Source organism: Aptenodytes patagonicus, chromosome 12, assembly GCF_965638725.1.
Source record: "Aptenodytes patagonicus chromosome 12, bAptPat1.pri.cur, whole genome shotgun sequence".
NCBI lineage: Eukaryota > Metazoa > Chordata > Aves > Sphenisciformes > Spheniscidae > Aptenodytes > Aptenodytes patagonicus.
This window is the reverse complement of record NC_134960.1, coordinates 22,476,031-22,484,448: the sequence shown is the minus strand read 5'-3', so window position 1 is coordinate 22,484,448 and position 8,418 is coordinate 22,476,031. Positions and strand designations below refer to the sequence as shown.

At 59.5% G+C, this 8,418-nt stretch overlaps 1 pseudogene; it reads left to right on the top strand.

The window, feature by feature from the left end:
* The first annotated feature begins 4,512 nt into the window (after nt 1-4,512).
* LOC143166269 (protocadherin alpha-6 pseudogene) lies at nt 4,513-7,868 on the top strand (annotated as a pseudogene).
* The last annotated feature ends 550 nt before the right edge of the window (nt 7,869-8,418 follow it).

Here is an 8,418-nt window from a genome sequence, read left to right as displayed (position 1 = left end):
GGGGGAGGTCCCGGATGACTGGAGGCTTGCCAATGTGACGCCCATCTACAAGAAGGGCTGGAAGGAGGATCCGGGGAACTATAGGCCTGTCAGCCTGACCTCAGTGCCGGGGAAGATTATGGAGCGGTTCATCTTGAGGGCGCTCACAAGGCATGTGCGGGACAACCAGGGGATCAGGCCCAGCCAGCATGGATTCATGAGAGGCAGGTCCTGCTTGACCAACCTGATCTCCTTCTATGACCAGGTGACCCGCCTAGTGGATGAGGGAAAGGCTGTGGATGTGGTCTACCTGGACTTCAGTAAGGCCTTTGACACCGTCTCCCACAGCATTCTCCTAGAGAAGCTGGCGGCTCACGGCTTAGACAGGTGTACTCTGCGCTGGGTCAAAAACTGGCTGGACGGCCGGGCCCAGAGAGTTGTGGTGAATGGAGTTCAATCCAGTGGGCGGCTGGTCACGAGCAGTGTTCGCCAGGGCTTAGTTTTGGGGCCGGTCTTGTTCAATATCTTTATCGATGATCTGGACGAGGGGATCGAGTGCTCCCTCAGTAAGTTTGCAGACGACACCAAGTTGGGCGGGAGCGTTGATCTGCTCGAGGGTAGGAAGGCTCTGCAGAGGGACCTGGACAGGCTGGATCGATGAGCCCAGGCCAATTGTATGAGATTCAACAAGGCCAAGTGCCGGGTGCTGCACTTCGGCCACAACAGCCCCATGCAGCTCTAGAGGCTTGGGGAAGAGTGGCTGGAAAGCTGCCTGTCGGAAGAGGACCTGGGGGTGCTGGTTGACAACCAGCTGAACATGAGCCGTCAGTGTGCCCAGGCGGCCAAGAAGGCCAATGGCATCCTGGCCTGTATCAGCAATAGTGTGGCCAGCAGGAGTAGGGAAGTGATCGTGCCCCTGTACTCGGCACTGGTGAGGCCGCACCTCGACTACTGTGTTCAGTTTTGGTCCCCTCACTACAAGAAGGACGTCGAGGTGCTGGAGCGTGTCCAGAGAAGGGCAACGAGGCTGGTGAGGGGTCTGGAGAACAAGTCTTATGAGGAGCGGCTGAGGGAACTGGGGTTGTTTAGCCTGCAGAAAAGGAGGCTGAGGGGAGACCTCATCGCTCTCTACAACTACCTGAAAGGAGGTTGTAGTGAGGTGGGTGTCGGTCTCTTCTCCCAAGTAACAAGCGATAGGACGAGAAGAAATGGCCTCAAGTTGTGCCAGGGGAGGTTTAGATTGGATGTAAGGAAAAATTTCTTTACTGAAAGAGTGGTTAAACATTGGAACAGGCTGCCCAGGGAAGTGGTTGAGTCCCCATCCCTGGAGGTATTCAAAAGACGAGTAGATGAGGCACTTAGGGACATGGTTTAGTGGGTGGTGGTGTTGGGCCGACGGTTGGACTCGATGATCTGAGAGGTCTTTTCCGACCTTAATGACTCTATGATTCTATGATTCTATGATTGTCGTGCTGGGCTGTGATGGGTTTGAATTCCTGAAGAAAAGACCCCCTGTGCATTGTTTGGACTCTTTGGAGCATGTTTGCACAGATGTCCAAGTACCTGGAGCTTGGGCTTGTGCTTCAGTTCAATCTGGCCATCACTGTGAAGGGCAACAGAAAGGGCTTTTTTAAGGATGTTAACAGCAAAAGGATGGTCAGAGATAACGTCGGTCCGTTACTTGATGAGGTCGGCCACCTCACAAAGAGGGATGTAGACAAAGCAGAGATGTATAATGCCACGCTCTGCCTCTGTCTTTAACACCGATGATGGGCCCTGGGAGCCCCGGAGCCCTGTGTTGGAGGAGCGTGAGTGGGGGAACGCTAAACTCCCAGCCAAGTCTGAAGTTGTTTGAGAGTTGCTGCTCCAGCTATGAAGCACAATGGGATTCACCCCAGGGTACTGAAAGAGCCAGTCGATGTTATTGCGGGATAACTGCGTGCAGTTTTGGACGCCTCAGTATAAGAAGGACATCAAACTATTCGAGTGTGTCCAGAGTAGGGTGACCAAGATGGTGAAAGGTCTCGAGGGCAAGACTTATTGGGAGTGGCTGAGGTCACTTGGTTTGCTCAGCTTGGAGAAGAGAAGTCTGAGGGGTGCCCTCATCACAGTCTACATCTTCCTCAAGGGGGGCAGCAGAGGGCGAGGTGCTGAACTCCTCTCTCTGGTGACCAGCACTAGGACACGAGGAAATGGAAGGAAGCTGCGTCAGGGGAAGTTCAGATTGGACGTTAGGAAAAGGTTCTTCACTGAGAGGGTGGTTGGTCACTGGAACGGGCTCCCCAGGGAAGAGGTCACGGCACCAAGACTGTCAGAGCTCAAGGAGCGCACTGTACAATGGTTTCAAAATTTTGGCAGAAAATGAGTAATTTTTTCTCTGTCTGGCAACCCCAGAAATCTCTCATAACCTTAAGGGGAAATGTCCTTTAAATCCCATTGTCCTGTTTTGCAAATGTTTCTTTTCTGAAGAAGGAATCAGTGGTGTTACAGGTAAGTTGCTGATACGTAAAGAAGATGTGTTTGAGAGACAGATGTACTTTTGTTCCTGTTTGGTCTTGGTATCTTGATGTTGGATGGACGGAATGTTGCCTGGGTGGCCTGTAGGTTTGGAGCAAGATTGTCGTGGTGGGTTGTGATGGGTTTGAGTTCCCGAATGAGAGACTCGCCTGGGTTGCTTGTACTCTTTGGAGCGTGTTTGCACAGCTGTCCAAGTACCTGGGGCTTGGGCTTGTGTTTCCGAGGGTGGAGGATTCTGCTGTGATGTAGCAGAGCTGTTTGTTGCCGTACGATTGCCTTGCTGTGTTATGTGCTGGGTCCTTGAGAGGACTGGAGGCTGAAGAGTGTGGTCTTCTTCCAGAAGGGAAGGGGAGGTGCAGGGGCAGCCTGTCTGTCTTGCATGGACGGGAGGAGATCAGGAATGTTGTTCCCCATCCGGAGGCATGGAAGGCGGAAGGGAAGGGGAATGATGGCTCTTGCCAAAGGGCATTTCCACGCCTCACGGCAAGTGTGGTGTAGTCACGTGGTAAATATTTTGGTAAAGGGAAAAAGGAAGGAAGAGGCAAGGATGGAAGCAGAAGAAAATCGGGAGGCAAGGGTAGGGCAGGACAGAGCAGGAAAGAAAAAGGAAGAGAAAGAAAAGAAGGACGAAAGAGAAAAGGAAGAGAAAGGAAGAGAGGACGGAAGAAAAGGAAGATCGGACCAAAGGGAAAGGAAGAAGGAAAGAACGAGAAAGGAAGATGGAAAGGAAGGAATCTCTGCAAGGAAAAAGGAAGCAAGGGAGAAAGGAAGGGGAAGGGAGGAAGAGGAAGGGAGGGTGGGAGGGAGAATTTACCGGTGGTGAAGAAGAGGAAAGAGCTCTTGGCAAAGGGCATGTCCGTGCTCCGTGTCGAGAGTGATGTCGTGATATAGAAAGCACACTGGTAAAGGGGAGAAGAAGAGAGTAAGGGGAGAGCGGGACAGGGATAAGAAGAGAAGGAGTAAGGGGATACAGAAGAGAAGGAAGGAGGGAACAGCAGAGAGAAAGGAAAGCAAACAAGTACGAAGCAAGCAGCAGAGAGAAAGAAGATAAAGAAAGGAAGAACCGATAAACGAGTTTACTAGCATGCACCGACGTCATCACTGTACAGAGGAAGGAGGGTAGGGAGAGAAAGAAAGAAGGAAAGAAAGGAAGAAGGAGGAAGAAGAAAGAAAGAAAGAAGCAAGGAAGGACGAAATGTAGCAAGGAAGAAATAAAGGAAGGAAGATGACAAAGAAGACAAAGAAAGGAAGAAATCATAAAGGATGTTACCAGGGTGCAGCGACGTTCTCTCTAGACGCTGAACGGAGGTGGTCCCTAACAGTCTCCGCCTTTGTCAGATACCGCGCTCCGGCGCTGATGCCCCGTAATTAGCGCTGATGGCTCCGTCTTGGATGGTCTCCGCCGCGGCGCCGGAGGCGACTGGGGAGGGGTTAAAGAAGAGAGAAGGGCGGAAAGAGAAGGGAAAGGGGAGTAAGGAATCGTGCACGGCAGGGCAAGAACGAAAAGAAGAAGGACGAGAAGAAAGCAGAAAGAGAAGGAGAAAAAAGTAGGGAAATGAGAGGAAGAAGAAAGAGAGAACCGAAGAAAGATAACGGAAGGAAGGAAGGAAGAAGGAGAAAGGAAGGAAGAGAAAGGAAGAAGGGAGGGAAGGAATCTGTGCAAGAAAAGAGCAAGTAGTCACGAAAAAAGGAATAAAGAGAGAAGGAAAGAGAGGAACAAAAGAAAGAAAGAAGAAAAGGGAAGAGGAGGACGGAAGGAAGAGAGGAGCGAGGGGATGACCGGCGCGGGGCCGGCGGCGCGGGCGACGGTGGGGAGCGTGTGAGGCGGCGGAGCAGCACACGGTGTCGCTGCAGGCTCAGAAACGGCGGCTCCGCGGCGAGGCGGCTCCGCCCCGGTGCGGCGGAGAGCCCGGCTGTGAGCGCGGGGGGGCGGCGCGGGGCGGGCAGGAGAGCCGGTGCGTCCGGGCGGCGGCGGGGAGCCGTGCGGGGCCCGGTCGGGTGCCGGCGGCGGCGGCGATGGGCGTGTGCTGGGGTCCCGTGGTGCGGGTGCTGGTGCTGCAGGCGGCCTGGGCGCTGGGCGGCGGGCAGGTGCGCTACTCGGTGCCGGAGGAAGCCAAGGCCGGGACGGTGGTGGGCCGGCTGGCGCAGGACCTGGGCCTGGAGGCGGGCGAGCCGGAGGCGCGTCGGCTGCGGCTGGTGGCGCAGGGCCGGCGGGCGAGCGTGGAGGTGAGCGGGGCGAGCGGGGCGCTGGTGGTGAGCTCGCGGCTGGACCGGGAGGAGCTGTGCGGGAAGAGCGCGCCCTGCGCCCTGCGCCTGGAGGTGCTGGTGGAGCGGCCGCTGCGCGTCTTCCACGTGGAGCTGGAGGTCACCGACATCAACGACAACGCCCCGCTCTTCCCCGCCGCCCGGAGAAACCTCAGCATCGCGGAATTCACGTCGCTGCCGGGGTCTCGGTTCCCGCTGGAGGGCGCGTCGGACGCAGATGTGGGAGCCAACGCGCAGCTCTCCTATACGCTCAGCCCCAGCGAGCAGTTCTCTCTGGATTTGCAAAAAAACGAGGAGGAAGGTGACTCCTTATTCCTGGTGCTCGCGAAACCGCTGGACCGGGAGACGGTTCCCGTGCACCGGTTGTTGCTGACGGCGAGGGACGGGGGCCGTCCGTCGCTGACGGGCACGGTGGAGCTGGTGATCTCGGTGCTGGACGCCAACGACAACGCGCCGCAGTTCAACCAGTCGGTGTACAAAGTGCAGCTGCCAGAAAATACGGAACGCGGCACTTTAGTGATCAGAGTAAACGCCACGGATTTGGATGAGGGGACGAACGGGAATATCTCGTATTCTCTCCAGCACTTGTTCCCTCAGGATGGCAGAGACGTTTTCGAGATCGACAGAAACAGCGGAGAGATCCGTCTTAAGGGGGACGTAGACTTCGAGGATGTTGGTCTCTATCGCCTGCAAGTTGATGCGGCAGATCAGGGAAACCCCCCGCTGTCGGGCCACTGCAAGGTGGTGGTGGAGGTGGTGGACGTGAACGACAACGCGCCGGAGGTGTGGGTGACGTCGCTGTCGGTGCCGGTGCCGGAGGACGCGGCGGTGGGGACGGTGGTGGCGCTGCTGAGCGTGTCGGACCGGGACTCGGGGGCGAACGGGCGGGTGCGGTGCGCGGTGTGGCCGGCGGCGCCGTTCGGGCTGGTGGCGACGTTCGCGGGCTCGTACTCGCTGGTGCTGCGGGAGGCGCTGGACCGGGAGCGGGTGCCGGAGTACGAGGTGGAGGTGCGGGCGGAGGACGGCGGGGCGCCGCCGCTGCGCGCCAGCCGCGGGGTGCGGGTGCCGGTGTCGGACGTGAACGACAACGCGCCGGCGTTCGCGCAGGCCGTGTACACGGTGCTGGCGCGGGAGAACAACGCGGCGGGCGCGGAGCTGGCGCGGCTGTGGGCGCGGGACCCGGACGAGGCGGGCAACGGGCGCGTGAGCTACTCGGTGGCGGAGGGCGGCGGCGGGGGCGCGGCGGCGGCGGCGGGCGTGGGGTGGCGTGCGGCGTCGAGCTACGTGTCGGTGGACGCGGAGAGCGGGCGCCTGTGGGCGCTGCAGCCGTTGGACTACGAGGAGCTGCAGGTGCTGCAGTTCGAGGTGCGGGCGGTGGACGCGGGGGAGCCGCCGCTGTGCGGCAACGCCACGGTGCAGCTGTTCGTGGTGGACGAGAACGACAACGCGCCGGCGCTGCTGGCGCCTGCGGGCGGCGGGCCGGGGCCCGGGGCCGCGGGCTCGTCGGCGTCGGGGCCGGGCTCGTCGGGGGCGTTGTGGGCGTGGGCGGCGTGGGGGGCGCCGGCGGGGCAGGTGGTGGCGAAGATCCGCGCGGTGGACGCGGACTCGGGCTACAACGCGTGGCTGCGGTACGAGCTGTGGGAGCCGCGGGGGAAGGGCCCGTTCCGCGTGGGGCTGTACAGCGGCGAGGTGAGCACGGCGCGGGCGCTGGAGGAGGCGGACGGCCCGCGGCAGAGGCTGGTGATCGTGGTGCGGGACCACGGGGAGCCGGCGCGCTCGGCCACGGCCACGCTGAGCGTGTCGCTGGTGGAGGGCGGCGAGGCGGCGCTGGCGGCCGCGGGCTCGTCGTCGTCGTCGTCGTCGGGGGCGGGGCTGCGTCCGGCGGCGGGCGCGGAGGGCGGCGCGGCGGCGGCGGCGGCAGCGGCGGCGGCGGCGGCGACGAACGTGTGGCTGGTGGTGGCGATCTGCGCGGTGTCGAGCCTGTTCCTGCTGGCGGTGGTGCTGTACGGGGCGTCGCGGTGGGCGCCGCGGGCGGCCGTGCTGTCGGGGCGCGGGCCGGCGACGCTGGTGTGCGCCAGCGAGGTGGGGAGCTGGTCGTACTCGCAGCGCCAGAGCCGGAGCCTGTGCGTGGCGGACGGCGCGGGCAAGAGCGACCTGATGGTTTTCAGCCCCAACTTCCCGCTGCCGCCGCCGCCCGGCCCCGCGGCGAAGGAGACGCAGCCGGAGCCGCCCGCTCTCCTGGACACGGTCAGTGGCCCTCCCTTTCTCGCCCCTTCTCGCCCCTTCTCGCCCTTCTCGCCCCTTCTCGCCCCTTCTCTCCCTTCTCGCCCTTCCCTCCCGCCCCCTGGGCAGGCGGTGGTGGGAGCCGTGCTCGGGCGGCGGGGCCTGCGGGCGGTGGGTGCTTGGCGGGTGCTTAAGGGTGTTGATGGGACCCTTGCACCTGCCTTCGCGTCCTCGCCGGAGCCCCTCGGCTCTTGCTTCGGCGTGGGGAAGAGATGCAGGTATTGCCGCAGCCGGCAGCAGTTACCGTCCGCAGCGGAGGTTTGCTGCTCTGGGTGCGAGTTGTTCTCCCGCAGAAGAAAAGCACTGCCGATTGCGAGGAGAGGTGCCACGGCATGAGCTTTGCAGACGCTCTTGCTTGCTGGTGTGTGGCGTTTCCACCCGAGCTTGCTGGAGGAGTGCAAGAGACGCAGGCTGTGGTGGTGACAGTGCCCCCCCGGCCCTACTTCCTGCCTTGTTACCGTGGCTGAGTGCAGTCCGTGCTGGAATCAGCTGTGGTTTCTTGTCCAAAACGGTGTCCTCGTCCTCCCCTGTGATTCTCCTCTGGAAGAGAGGGGATGGAAGGTGACAACTGGGCCCTCAGGGTTCTCTCTCCCCGTGGTGTAATTCCTGCCTTTCGGTTCTCTCAACAGTGGCATTATGAAAGTAGGGAAAGCAATAGGGACTTTCCCTGTTGTTTTTTTTTCCTCTAAGTGTGCTGATACTGTAGTTCGTAGCATAAAGCGTTCAGGGAGAGGAGTGTCACCCAAGGCAGGTGTTAGAAAAGGGAATTTTCTTTTCCTGCTCCCCCTTTCCCCCAGGTTGTGGACTGCATTCCTCGCCCGTGAATTGTCATGACATATGCTGACCTGTTTTGATGTTCTTTTCATACTTGCATCAGCAGCATCAACTTTACCAAAGCCCTGTAAGCCTCCTTTTCAACCAAAGAAACCCCTAACCAAAGAACCCCGAAGTGTCCTACGCGTTAGATATCATCCATTACAGAGCTGTGCTCGTCAGCATTTGGGTTGCGCTCTCACAGCATGAAATCGATGCACATTGCACTTAGAGCTGTCCCGACATCATGGGTTTATGCAAGGCAAGTCCTGCTTAACTAACCTGACCTCCTTGTATGACAAGGTCACCCGCTAAGTGGATGAGGGAAAGGCTGTGGATGTTGTTTACCTGGACATTATTAAAGCCTTTGACACCGTTTCTCACAGCATTCTCCTGGAGAAAGTGGCTGCTCGTGGCTTGGACGGGCGTAGTCTTCGCTGGGTAAAGCACTGTCTGGAAGTCTGTGCCCAAAGAGTTGTGGTGAGTGGGGTTCAATCCAGTTGGCGGCCGGTCACAAGTGGTGTTCCCCAGGGCTCAGTACTGGGGCCAGTTGTGTTTAGC